Raw genomic sequence first — 13,556 nt, forward strand, 5'->3', positions numbered from 1 at the left:
GACTGTCATGGCTTGCAGCAGGATCTTGACTGGCTAGAAAGGTGTGCTGGAAAATGGCTGATAAAATTTAATGTAGACAAGTGTGAGGTGTTACACTTTGGGAGGATAAACCAATGTAGGATTTGCACGGTGAGTGGCAGGGCATTGAGGAGTGTGGTAGAGCAGAGGGATTTGGGAATACAGATCCATAATTCCCTGAAAGTGCCATCAGAAGTGTTGTAAAGAAAGCTTTTGGCATATTGGCCTTCATAAATCAAAGTATTGAGTACAAAGGTTGAGATGCTACGTATGATGAAGTTGTATAAATTGTTAATGAGGCCTAATTTGGAATATTGTGTGCAGTTTTGGTCAACTAAGTACAGGAAAGATATCATTAAGATTGAAACAGTGCGGAGAAAATTTACAAGGATGTTGCCAGGACCTGAGGACCCGAGTTACAGGGGAAGTTAATTAGGTTAGGACTTTATTCCCTAGTGCATAGAATGAGGGAAGATTTGATGGAGGGGTTTAGATAGGGTAAATGTGAGCAGGCTTGTTTCACAGAGGTTGGGTGAGACTACAACTAGAGGTCATGGGTTAAGGGTGAAAGATGAAATGTTTAAGGGGAAATTCTTCACTTAGACGGAGGTGAGAGTGTGGAATGAGCTGCCCGTGCAAGTGGTGAATGCAGTTTTGATTTCAATGTTTAAGAGATGTTTGGATAGGTACATGGATGAAAGGGGCATGGAGGTCAATTGGACTAGGCAGATTAAAAGTTCGGCATGGACTAAATAGGCCAAATGGCCTGCTTTTGACCTGTAGTATTTTATGATTCTATGACTCTATCTAAAAACAGAGAATATTGAAAAGATTCAACATGTCAGGCCATATTTGTAGAAAAACAATATACTGTAGGTCAATATTTCAGGCCGGTGACCCTTTGTCAGAATTATAAAGGAGAAAGAAGAAGCCTGTAAAGCTAAAGGGAGAGTGGGGAGGGATGTGTCTCCCTATTGCTTTGCAAGCTTCTCTTGACTCCTTTTAAATTCTGGCAACGTGTCTTTGACCTGAAACAATTAATCTGTTCCTCTTACCACAGTTGCTGCCTGATCTGTTGAGTATTTTCAATGCTTTCTTCTTTTTTCCTTGAGATTTTCAGCATCTTCAGTATTTTTTTTATTTGAATTACCATATTGAGGTTGTTCGAAGGTTCAAAAATCCATTTAACCCTTACATACTGTTTGGGTCAAATTTGAACCGTTTTGACATTTGACAGCAGTAAAAACACCCTAAATGCCATTTTTTTAGCCAAAATTTGATGACTTTTCCTAAAGTGACCCAAATTGCCAAAAATGAAAATATTTTAAAATGCTATACTTTTGTATAGGTGCTACAAATTTTTGTATATTGAGGCTGTTTCGGGTCAAGTTTGACCCATATCTATTGAAATGGATTTTAGATGTCTGAAACATTAATTAACAATTAATCACCCATTTATTAATGTCAGAAAGGCTATTTATACATTCTAAATAGATCTGTGGTTCAAAATTTGGTATGGACACTTGTTATGAGGGGATTCTTGGGCTGGGTCAAAATTCACCTGGACCATACCATGAAGGTATAGAATATGAACAGGTTGCCTGGGTTAATGCCAGAGAAATGTATACAATATACATCCTGAAATGCTTTTTCTGTGCAAATATCCCTGAAAACAGAGAAGCACCCCAAAGAATGAACGACAGTTAAATGTGAGAACCCCAAAGTCTCCCCCCAGTTCCCCCCTCCTGTGCATGAGCGGCAGCAAGCAACGATACTCCCTCACCCCACCAGCAAAAAGAAGCACGTCGGTACTGTCACCGACGGTACATGCTCCTTAAGACCATGTGGGTGCACCAGTTACCTACCGTGTACTAGGCAATGGCAAGGACAGCGACCAAAGTTACCCCAAAGGCTACTCACTTCTTCCGACATTTGGCAAACCACAGGTTTTCTCTCGCCCTGGCAAGGGAGAGAGAGGTGGCCCCCATTTTCACAGTGAGCAGAAGACATAACAACAACGATGTTAAAAGTTGTTAAATGTTGAAAGTCCGTTTTGTTACTTTTTTTGTGGCTCTTTGCAATATAACTAAAATGCAAGAAATTCCATAAGGTTGTCATAGACGGGGGGAGTGGGAATAAACTCCCACTAACTACTAAATCCTCCCAATGGTGTACTTCTCAAATCACCTCTGACAACCAAGTCCAGCTCCTGACCTTTGATTGTGGGTTACCTTTTAAGCTCAGCAGTACCGTTTCTATTGACAGGAGAAAACTCAAATGCAGGTTACTGGCACCTTAAAATCAGTCACTTCGGGCAGATAGGGGTCATCAGCTGTGATCGGTAGCTCACCTTGGAGAAGGAAGACTGTGATTTCAAACCTCCACTACCTTGCAGCTATGCCCACTCATGGGAAAGGCTTCGGGAGTAAACCCTGAGAAAAAATCCGGAGCTGGAGTCCCTAAGGCAGTTCTGTGTTGAGTTCAATGCTGACTGGCAACTCCTGCAAGGCTGCTAGTGTCCAACTGTATCAGTCTCTGCCGTTCATCAGATGTGTGGAGAGGGGGAGCTTGCTACATGGGCAACAGCTTGCTCGCTATATCTTACTGCTGTGGCTTACATAGATAGCTAAGATGCAACATCCGTGGTTGACCCCAATCAATGGAGGGCCAACCCAAGAAGTGGCATGGTAGTATAGTGGTTAGTGTAACACTACTCCAGTGCCAGCTACCTGGGTTCAATTCCTGCTGCTGCCTGTAAGGAGCTTGTACATGCTCCTTAAGACCATGTGGGTGTACCAGTTTCCTCCCAAGTTCCAAGGACTTACTGGTTAGTAGTCAAACATACACATGAGAGAGTCTGCAGATGCTGGAAATCCAAAGCAACGCACACAAAATGCTGGAGGAATTCAGCAGGTCAGGCAGCATCTGTGGAAAAGAGTAAACAGTCGATTTGGTCCAAGACTCTTCTTCATGACTGAGAAGAAAGGGGGAAAAATACCAGAATAGAAAGGCGTGGGAAGGGAAAGAGGCTAGGTGAAGCAGGTGGGTGGGAAAGGTCAAGGGCTGGAGAAGAAATAATCTCATAGGAGAGGAGAGTGAACAATTGGAGAAAGGGAAGGAGGAGGGGACACAGGGAGAAGTAAAAGGCAGACGAGAAGAAGGAAAACGTCAGGGTGGGGAATAGAGGATGGGGGTGGGGGTGAAATACAGATTAGTAGGTAATTGGTTGTATAGGTGTAATTGGGTGCCGCATGCTTATTGGGTCAGTAGGACCTGTTACTACGCTGTATCTCTAAATAAAAAAATAAAGTCGGCATAAGCTATGCAACCCTTGAATTTGCTCTACAGGTGTGGCATGGTAGTGTAGTGGATAGCACAGCGCTTTACCGTACATGCAGCCCAGGTTCAATTCCTGCCACTGCTAGTTTGTATGTTCTCTCCTGATCACTTGAGTTTCCTCCAGGTGCTTCTGTTTCCTCCCTGATGCACCATCAATAACTCTCAGAGACGTGAGGCGAGATATAGGCTTTTATTCGCTGGAAGAGAGCAGTCAGCAGCAAGAGATCCCCACACGACATCCTGGAGACTGAGGGAGGAGCCGTGCCTCCAATCGCCTTTATACAGGGGTCTGTGGGAGGAGCCACAGGAGCAGTCAGCAGGGGTCTGTGGGAGGAGCCACAGGAGCAGTCAGCAGAGGGGCGTGTCCAGACAGGTATATGTAGTTCACCACACTCCCACAGTCCAAAGATTAATTGGTTAATTGGTTATTGTAAATTGTCCCGTGATTAGGCTAGGGTTAAATCGGGGAATTGCTGAGCAGCACGGCTCTAAAAGCTCTGGAATGATCTATTCCGTACTGTATCACAGTAAATAAACAAACAAATAAATAAACAAATAAACAAATAAATAAAATAATACTGAGTTGCTGAATCTGTCAGAGCAGAGCCCAGATTCATACGTAGCAGCTACTGTCTGCACCACATATATCTAAACACTAGAATTTTCTTTGTTTTTAATAACCCACACAATGCTGCAGGAAATTTGCTCTCTCATAAAAGCTCAATCATAAAGCAGACATGCTTCATTCTCCAGGCGATGGGAAAGTTGTATCAACCAGCATGCATGCAGAAGTAAAGGGATATGCGTTGGTTTGGATTCAGGCCATAGTCTGCGTTGTCAACTTTGGAATAATTTCTGACAGAGCTGCTCACATGTGGGATAGGCTGCCACCTAGTGCACTGAAAATCACTGAGAGAATGAAACTGCCAGTCCAGATTTTCCTTCTTCTTGTTCATATTTCCATGAACTGTTTCGTTGTCCTTCACTGATATTTTGTAAACTTTAATGCACTAACTCATAAATTGCTTCAAGTTAAATAGAAAAATTTATTATGAACACACACACACACACACACACACACACACACACACACACACACACACACACACACACACACACACACACACACACACACACACACACACACACACACACACACACAAATACAGAAACATAAACCATAGAAATCTACAGCACATTACAGGCCCTTCAGCCCACAATGTTGTGATGACCATGTAACCTATTCTAGAAACTGCCTAGAATTTCCCTACCGTATAGTCACCTATTTTTCTAAGCTCCATGTACCTATTTAAGAGTCTCTTCTGTATTTGTCTCTACCACCTTCACTGGCAGTGCATTCCACGTACCCACCACTCCTCTGACATTCCTCTTGTACCTATTTCCAAGCACCTTAAAACTATGCCCCATGTGTTAGCCATTTCAGCCCTGGGAAAAGCCTCTGGTATCCACATGATCAGTGCCTCTCATCATCTTATACACTATTATCAGGTGACCTCTCATCCTCTGTCACTCTAAGGAGAAAATGCCAAGTTCAGTCAAACTATTCTCATAAGGCATGATCTCCAATCCAGGCAACATTGTAGTAAATCTCCTCTGCACTCTCACTATAGTATCCACATCCTCCCTGCAATAAGGTGACCAGAACTGAACACAGTACTCCAAGTGGGGTCTAACTAAAGTCTTGTAAAGCTGTAACATTACCGCACAGCTCTTGAACTCAATCCCATGGTTGATGAAGGGCAACACACCATACACCTTCTTAACCACAGAGTCAACGTGAGCAGCAGCTTTGAGTGTCCTATGGACGTGGACCCCAAGATCTCGCTGATCTTCCATACTGTAAGAGTCTTAAGATTAATATGATAAACTGTCTTCAAATTTGACCTACCAAAATTAACAACTTCACACTTATCCAAGGTTTGATGCAGGGCCTGCGTTACATTTCCAATTCTGTATGATATGAAACATGAAGGGTAGTGTTCTCATGAGCCAATTGTTTTGATAATAGAGGTCATAAATATGGGAAATAAATTCTGAACGGCATGTGTGTGTAGATGGTACATGCTGCAGTCACACTGAATTGAACAAATATTTAGCCTGGTGAGTGATGTGTCAATCAAGAGCTTTGTCCTGCTGTCTTGTGTTGAGATTCTTCATAATGATGAAGATGCACCTGATCAAACAAGTGGAGAGTAGAATTCTATAATTCCGCAGACTTCTCAGTGTAGGATGGTGGAACAACCCTGGCATATCAGAGGCATTCCCCCTCGGATACCTAGCTTTAGTCCTGTCCTTGTAATCGCTGTATTTATGTTTTTGATCCAGTAAAGTTTCTGTTGTATCGATAGTGAGCTTGGTGGTAAGACTTAAAGATGAAAACTTAGCTTTATTTGTCAAATTTTCATTGAAACATACAGTGAAATGTGTCTTTGTGTCAAATAGAAACATACAGCATAGAAACATAGAAAACCTACAACATAATACAGGCCCTTTGGCCTACAAAGCTGTGCCAAACATATCCTTATCTTAGAACTACCTAGACTTACCATAGCCCTCTTTTCTAAGCTCCATGTATCCATCCAGGAGTCTCTTAAAAGACCCTATCATATCTGCCTCCACCACTGTCGCCAGCAGCCAATTCCACACACTCACTACTCTCTGTGTAAAAAACTTACTCCTGACATCTCCTCTGTAACTGCTTCTAAGCACCTTAAGACTATGCCCTCTCGTGCTAGCCATTTCAGCCCTGGGAAAAAGCCTCTGACTATCCACATGATCAATGCCTCTCATTATCATGTACACCAAAACAGAGCTGGGCAACCTGCATAGTAATGCCACTGAATGTTAATGGATTAACACTGAGAGGCATTAACATTAACACAGTAATGAATTAACACTGAATGTTAATGCCTAGAACATCTTTCCCTTAGATGCTACATGGCCTGCTGAGTTACTCCAATACTTTGTGTGTGTTTCTTTGGATTTCCAGCATCTGCAGATTTCTCATACCTGGAAGTTCTATGATGCAAATCTTACTTGCCATTTAGCAAGGTTGTCTAGATCCTCCTGCATGTAGGTGTGGGTTACTTTGTTTGCTGATGAATTGTGACTTCTGCATTGTGTGACCACCTTCTTTTGGGTACTGTATGATTCCAACCCTCTGGAATATTTTCCTATAGATTCTAATTTGACTATAGTTCAACTAGGATGCCTTAACACCAACTCACAACATGCTGGTGGAACTCAGCAAGCCAGGTATAATTTATGGAAGGAAATGGAGGGAAATGGACAGTCTACCCGAAATATTGACCTGGTAAACTCCTCCAGAATCTTGTGTATAACTCCAAGTTCCAGCAACTGCTATTTGGGATATTATGTTGAAGTTGTTATAGATTGTCAGGTATAATGTTGTGGCCATCACTGAATCATGGCTGAAGGATGATTGTATTTGGGAGCTGAATGTCCAAGGTTACACGTTGTATCAGAGGAATAGGAAGGTAGGCGCGGGGGTGGGGGGTGCGGTGGTGGGTGGTGTTGTGGCTCTACTGGTAAAGAATGGCATCAAATCAGTAGAAACTTGTGACATAGGATCGGAAGATGTTGAACCTTTTTGGGCTGAGTTAAGAAACTGCAAGTGTGAAAGGACCATCATGGCAGTTATATACAGGCCTCCCAACAGTAGCTGGGATATTTGACGACATATTACAACACAAAATAGAAAAGGCATTTCAAAAGGGCAATGTTATGATAGTCATGGGAGATTTTAACATGCAGGTCAATTGGGAAAATTAGGTTGGTAATGGATCTCAGGAGAGTGAGTTTGATGAATGCCTACAAGATGGCTTTTTAGAGCAGTTTGCCATTGAGCCTACTGGGGGATCAGTTATACTGGATTGGGTGTTACGTAACGAACCAGAGGTGATTAGGGAGCTTAAGGTAAAAGAACCATTAGGAGCCAGCGAGAACAATATAATGGAGTTCCAATTAAAATTTGATAGGGAGAAAGTAAAGTCTGATGTAACAGTATTTCAATGGAGTTGCCAACGTAAATTGGAAGGAGCTGTTGGCAGAGATGATAGAAGAGGGTACTAGCGTACTAGGGTATTAGCATCCTAGGGTACTAAAGGGGGTGGCCCTGGAAATTGCGGATGCATTGGTAATAATTTTCCAATGTTCCTTAGATTCAGGATCAGTTCCTGAGGATTGGAGAATGGCTAATGTTATCCCACTTTTTAAGAAAGGAGGGAGGAAGAAAACAGAGAACTATCGACCTGTCAGCCTGACATCGGTGGTGGGGAAGATGCTAGAGTCCATTATTAAAGATGAAATAGTGGCATATCTAGATAGTAGTGATAGGATTGGGCCAAGCCAGCACGGATTTACCAAGGGTAAATCATGCTTGACTAATCTATTGGAGTTTTTCGAGGATGTAACCAGGAAGTTAGACAAGGGAGATCCAGTGGATGTAGTGTACCTCGATTTTCAGAAGGCATTTGATAAGGTCCCACATAGGAGATTGGTGGGTAAAATCAAAGCTCATGGCATTGGGGGGAAGACATTGACATGGATAGAAAACTGGTTGGCAGATAGAAAGCAAAGGTTAGTGGTGAATGGGTGTTTCTCGAAATGGCAGGTGGTGACTAGTGGGGTGCCACAGGGCTCGGTATTGGGACCACAGCTGTTTACAATCTACGTCAACGATTTGGATGAAGGCATTGAAAATAACATCAGCAAATTTGCTGATGATACTAAACTGGGTGGCAGTGTGACATGTGATGAGGATGTTAGGAGAATTCAGGGTGACTTGGATAGGCTGGGTGAGTGGGCAGATACTTGGCAGATGACGTTTAATGTGAATAAGTGTGAGGTTATCCACTTTGAGAGTAAGAACAGGAAGGCAGGTTATTATCTGAGCGGTGTAGAGTTAGGTAAGGGAGAAATACAAAGAGATCTAGGAGTCCTTGTTCATCTGTCACTGAAGGTGAATGAGCAAGTGCAGCAGGCAGTAAAGAAGGCTAATGGAATGTTGGCCTTTATTACAAAGGGAATTGAGTACAAGAGCAAGGAAATCCTCTTGCATTTGTACAGGGCCCTGGTGAGACCACACCTGGAGTATTGTGTACAGTTTTGGTCTCCAGGGTTAAGGAAGTTCATCCTGGCTGTAGAGGAGGTGCAGCGTAGATTCACCAGGTTAATTCCTGGGATGTCAGGACTGTCTTACGCAGAGAGGTTAGAGAGACTGGGCTTGTACACACTGGAATTAAGGAGATTGAGAGGGGATCTGATTGCAACATATAAGATTATTAATGGATTGGACAAGATAGAGGCAGGAAATATGTTCCAGATGCTGGGAGAGTCCAGTACCAGAGGGCATGGTTTGAGAATAAGGGGTAGGTCATTTAGGACAGAGTTAAGGAAAAATTTCTTCTCCCAGAGAGTTGTGGGGGTCTGTAATGCATTGCCTTGGAAGGCAGTGGTGGCCAATTCTCTGGATGCTTTCAAGAAGGAGCTAGATAGGTATCTTATGGATAGGGAAATCAAGGGATATGGGGACAAGGCAGGAACTGGGTATTGATAGTAGAAGATCAGCCATGATCTCAAAATGGCTGTGCAGGCTCGAAGGGCCGAATGGTCTACTTCTGCACCTATTGTCAATTGTCTAAGAGCACCAATGGTGTGAGTTTTTGGGAAAAATATGAGGAAGGTGCAGGATAGATGCATTACAAAAACAAAATACTCAAATGGTAAAATAGTACAACTGTACTATTTGACAAGGGAAATCAAAGCTAATGTAAAAACAAAAGAGAGCGCATACAACAAAGCAAAAATTAGAGGATTAGGAAGCTTTTAAAACCCTACAGAGAGCAAGTAAAAGAATCATTAGGATGGAAGAGATGAAGTACGAAAGCAAGCTAGCAAACAATATGACAGTGGATAGTAAAAACTTTTTCAAGTATGTGAAAAATAAAAGAGAGAAGAGAGTGAACATAGAACCGTTAGAAAATGAGGTTGGAGAAATAATAACCAGGGACAAGGAGAACTAAATGAGTATTTTGTATCAGTCTTCACTGTGGAAGACACTAACAGTGTGCTAGATGTTGAAGGGTGTGAGGGAAGCAAAGTGACTGCAGTTACTATTGCAAGGGAGAAGGTGCTCAAAAAGCTGAAGAACCTAAGGGTACCTAAGTCCCCTAGACCAGATGAACTGCACACTCAAGTTCTGAAAGAGGTTGCATTAGAGAATTTAATGGCATTAGAAATGATCTTTCAAAAATCATGGTGCAGAAGATTGGAAAATTGAAAATGTCATTCCACTCTTTAAGAAAGGAGGAAGACAGCAGAAAGTAAATTCGAGACCAATTAGCCTGACCTCAGTGGTTGGGAAGATGCTGGAGTCAATTGCTAAGGATGAGGTTATGGAGTACTTGGTGATACAGGACAAGATAGGACAAACATAGTTCCGTAAAGGATTGTAAATTCAGCCAGCTCCATCATGGGCCTTCACACCATCAAAAACACCTTCAATGAACAATGCCTCAAGAAGGTGGCATTCATAATTAGGGATCCCCATCAACCGGCACATGCTCTCTTCTCATTGCAATCATCAAAGAGAAGGTACAGAAGCTTAAAGAAAACATTCAATGCTTTATGAACAGCTTCTTCTTCTCTGTCATTAGATTTTGGAATGCATTCAGAAGTCTTCTCCCTGGCTTCTTCCCCTTTCCTTTCTAGTCTTGATGAAGGGTCTTGGCCTGAAACATCAACTCTGTATTCTTCTCCATTAATGCTGTCTTGCCTGCTGAATTCCTCCAGCATTTTGTGTAAGTTGCTCCTCCAAACGGAGCTTAGCCCATCATGGCAGCAGAAGAGATCATAGGCACCCCATCACCTTTTTATTTTGCCTTCTTCCCCTTTCCTTTCACATTCTGCTGTGGTAGTGCTGTGGTAGTGTAGTGCTTTGACTACTTATTCTCCCCCATAGATGCTATTTGACTCATTGAGTTCCTTCAGCATTTTGCGTCTGTTGCTCTAGATTTCCAGCATCTGCAGAATCTCTTGTGTAACAGACAGAAGAAGATGGTCTCCACAAAGACTACACAGTGGTGCCATGGCAAAGATGGAATACATCTGCATTGGATAGATAGGCAAGGACTAGTCTATTCGATTCACCTCTTCTGTTGGTTCGCTCATTACTTCTCATAGACTTAGATAGCCAGCAAAACAAAACGTGGCTTGGCCAAGCTAAAACAATGGTGATGCTGCTGAGCCGCTGTTTGTGACGGACTTTGAAGTACAATCTGCGTCCTCAGTTCACACCGCGCTCTCTCTCACCATTGATTAGTCAATGAGTCCACTATCAAAGTGTTGACACCAGTCCTTTGATGCTTGTGAGGAGGACGTTGAAAGGGTGACTGGGTTAGCAGTGATTTTGCTGCATCTGAACCAGTGACAGAAGATGTGTCTTCCTCTGTAACCATTGGTGGTACAGCTGAGTGGCCTGCCAGACTAATTTGGGGGAAATTAAGGGCCAGCCATATCAGTCTAGAATCACAGGTAAATCAGACTGAGTAAGAATGGTATTCCTCCTCCCTTCCTCTCCGATGGGTATCTAATTTGCACGCATTATACAAATGTAAATTTCCCCTACTGTAAGAGAATGACAGAGTAATCAAAGTCAAAGTGGTTTATTGTTATTTGCACAAGTACATGTACTCAAAATGCTGGAGGAACTCAGCAGGCCTGGCAGCATCTATGGAAAGGAATTAATAGTCAGCCTTTCGGGGCAAGAACCTTCTTCAGCAGAATAAAAAGATGTAGGAAGGGGATAGAGGCTAGCTAGAATGTGACAGATCAAACCAGATGGGTGGGAAAGGGAAAGGGTCAGAGAAGAAGGAATCTGATAAGAGAGGAGAGTGGACAATAGGAGAACGGGAAGGAGAGGATCCAAAGGGTAGGCAGGTAGGCAGGTGAAAAGGGTCAAGATGCTAGAGTGGGGAATAGAAGAGGGGAGAGGGAGGGATTTTTTTAACTTTAAGGAGTAATTAAAATTCATGCCATCAGGTTGGAGGGTCCTAGACAGAATATAAGGTGTTGCTTCCCCACCTTGAGGGTGGCCTCATGGCACAAGAGAAGGCCATGGACCAACATGTCGGAATGGGAATGGGAATTAAAATGTTTGGCCACAGGGAATACTGCTATTGGCGGATAGAATTGAGGTGCTTGACAAAACGATTCCTTAACTTACGGCGGGTCTCACCGTAAATTGGGAGCACCATAAAGTGGAAGCGGCATTCACAAGGTCATAAATTAAACAGGATATACATTATTTTTTACAGCTTGGATAGGTGGCAGACCTAGATGGGGAGGTGAAAGCAAAAAAAAAAAGACCAGGAATAATATGAAATTCATCTAGATGGGTGTTTGATGGCCATTTTGGACACAACACACCAAAGTGCTTGGTTCAATGGTTTGTGGCACTGACTACTGAATCTCAATCAGTACATATGTAAATTCTATCCTACAGATCCATTGATACTTTGTTTTTAATTTGATACAGAGGCAATTATAATGTTGTTGGCAGGAACTTACATGAAACCAGCATGCATGGGAACATTAGACACAGCTGTGGCATAAAGCCATGTACAATTTATCCTTGCGTAGCACAGTGATTCCAGCATAGCTGGACAGGCTGCTTGATTGGACAAACTCCTTTCCACATTTCAAAGTTAGCTGCAGCCAAGATGGTGATTTGCCTTGGACATTTTTAGAAACGCTGTCAGCAAGAATCCAATGTCACGCAGCTTTTTCTGATAAGTGGCATGAAGAATGGTTGATCTGTTGTAAAGAGGACTTGCCCTATATTCTTTATTCATTATTTCATCAAGGTGAATATTGAACACTTTAATAAACCCAGCATTGGCAACCACAAAGTAAATAATGTACTAGGTTGTACATTTTAACTCATCTTAAATTTAATCAGCTGTGATAACAAGGTAACAAGCATAAATAACAAAAAGTGATAACAAGATAACAAGCATAGATAACAAAAATGTGTAAAATTGATGGGTTAGACTGAAATTGGGATATAATTTCATACAATAAGTTTTCATCACACAGCTATTTAACACAAAAATGCCTCATTGTGATTAAAAACCCTTTCAATTTGTAATGGATCAAATACATGTTTAAGTTCTGGTGATATAATGTATATCCTTATTATATCACAGTGATTATTTTTAAGATTTTTTATAATGTTCAATTTATAGACAACATTGATTCAAGATTGTTTAATGTCATTTCTGTACACAAGTTTAAGGAGAACAATACAATTGTTACTCTGCATCCAATGAAGTACAAAAAACCTCTACAAAAGATAAACAACACAATATTAATAATTAAAAATGCACAGTAAGTATGAATACATAAATGTATGTGCATAGATTGATTGTATGTCCATAAAGTGATGCTAGGCTCATAAAGTGACTGATGGAAAATAATAAAGTAGTCATGGAGTTAGTGGGTGGAGGGGTTGATCAGCCTTACTGCTTGGGGAAAGTAACTGTTTTTGAGTCTGATGATCATGACATAGATGTAATGTAGCCTCCTTCCTGATGAAAGTGAGACAAACTGTCCATGAACAGGATGCGTGGGATCTTTCATGATGTCACTGGCCCTTTTCCAGTACCTTTCTGATGTATGTCCTTAATGTTGGTGCCAGTGATGCACTGGGCAGCTTTGACTAGCCGTTGTAGAGTCTTCCTGGCTGCCACAGTCCAGGTTCCGCAGCAAGCAGTGATGTAGTGTGTTAGGATGCTCCCTTCTGCCCATCTGTAGAATGACGTGTGCAAAGTCTTAGACCTCCTCAGAAAGTAGAAATGTTGGTGAGCTTTCTTGACTTTGTAGGATGTTCTCTGGGACTGTGACAGGTTGGGTATGATGTACTCTCCCAGGAGTTTGAAACTACCTGCAGTTTACACTGCTATGAGCCTGATGTAAAGTGGGCTGCTATTTCTTTGAATTCTCCTGAAATGTTAAGGGGTGTGAAAGTGGTGTGAGTTTTGAAAGTGATGTCAATCAATTGTTGTGCATGAAAGAATACTTGTTAATCTCAGAAGTATACAACCACCTATGTGTTACAGGCTAGAAACTCTTCATCATCCACAAGGTACATTCATTTA

This window comes from Hemitrygon akajei, chromosome 9, assembly GCF_048418815.1.
Source record: "Hemitrygon akajei chromosome 9, sHemAka1.3, whole genome shotgun sequence".
In the NCBI taxonomy this organism is placed as follows: domain Eukaryota; kingdom Metazoa; phylum Chordata; class Chondrichthyes; order Myliobatiformes; family Dasyatidae; genus Hemitrygon; species Hemitrygon akajei.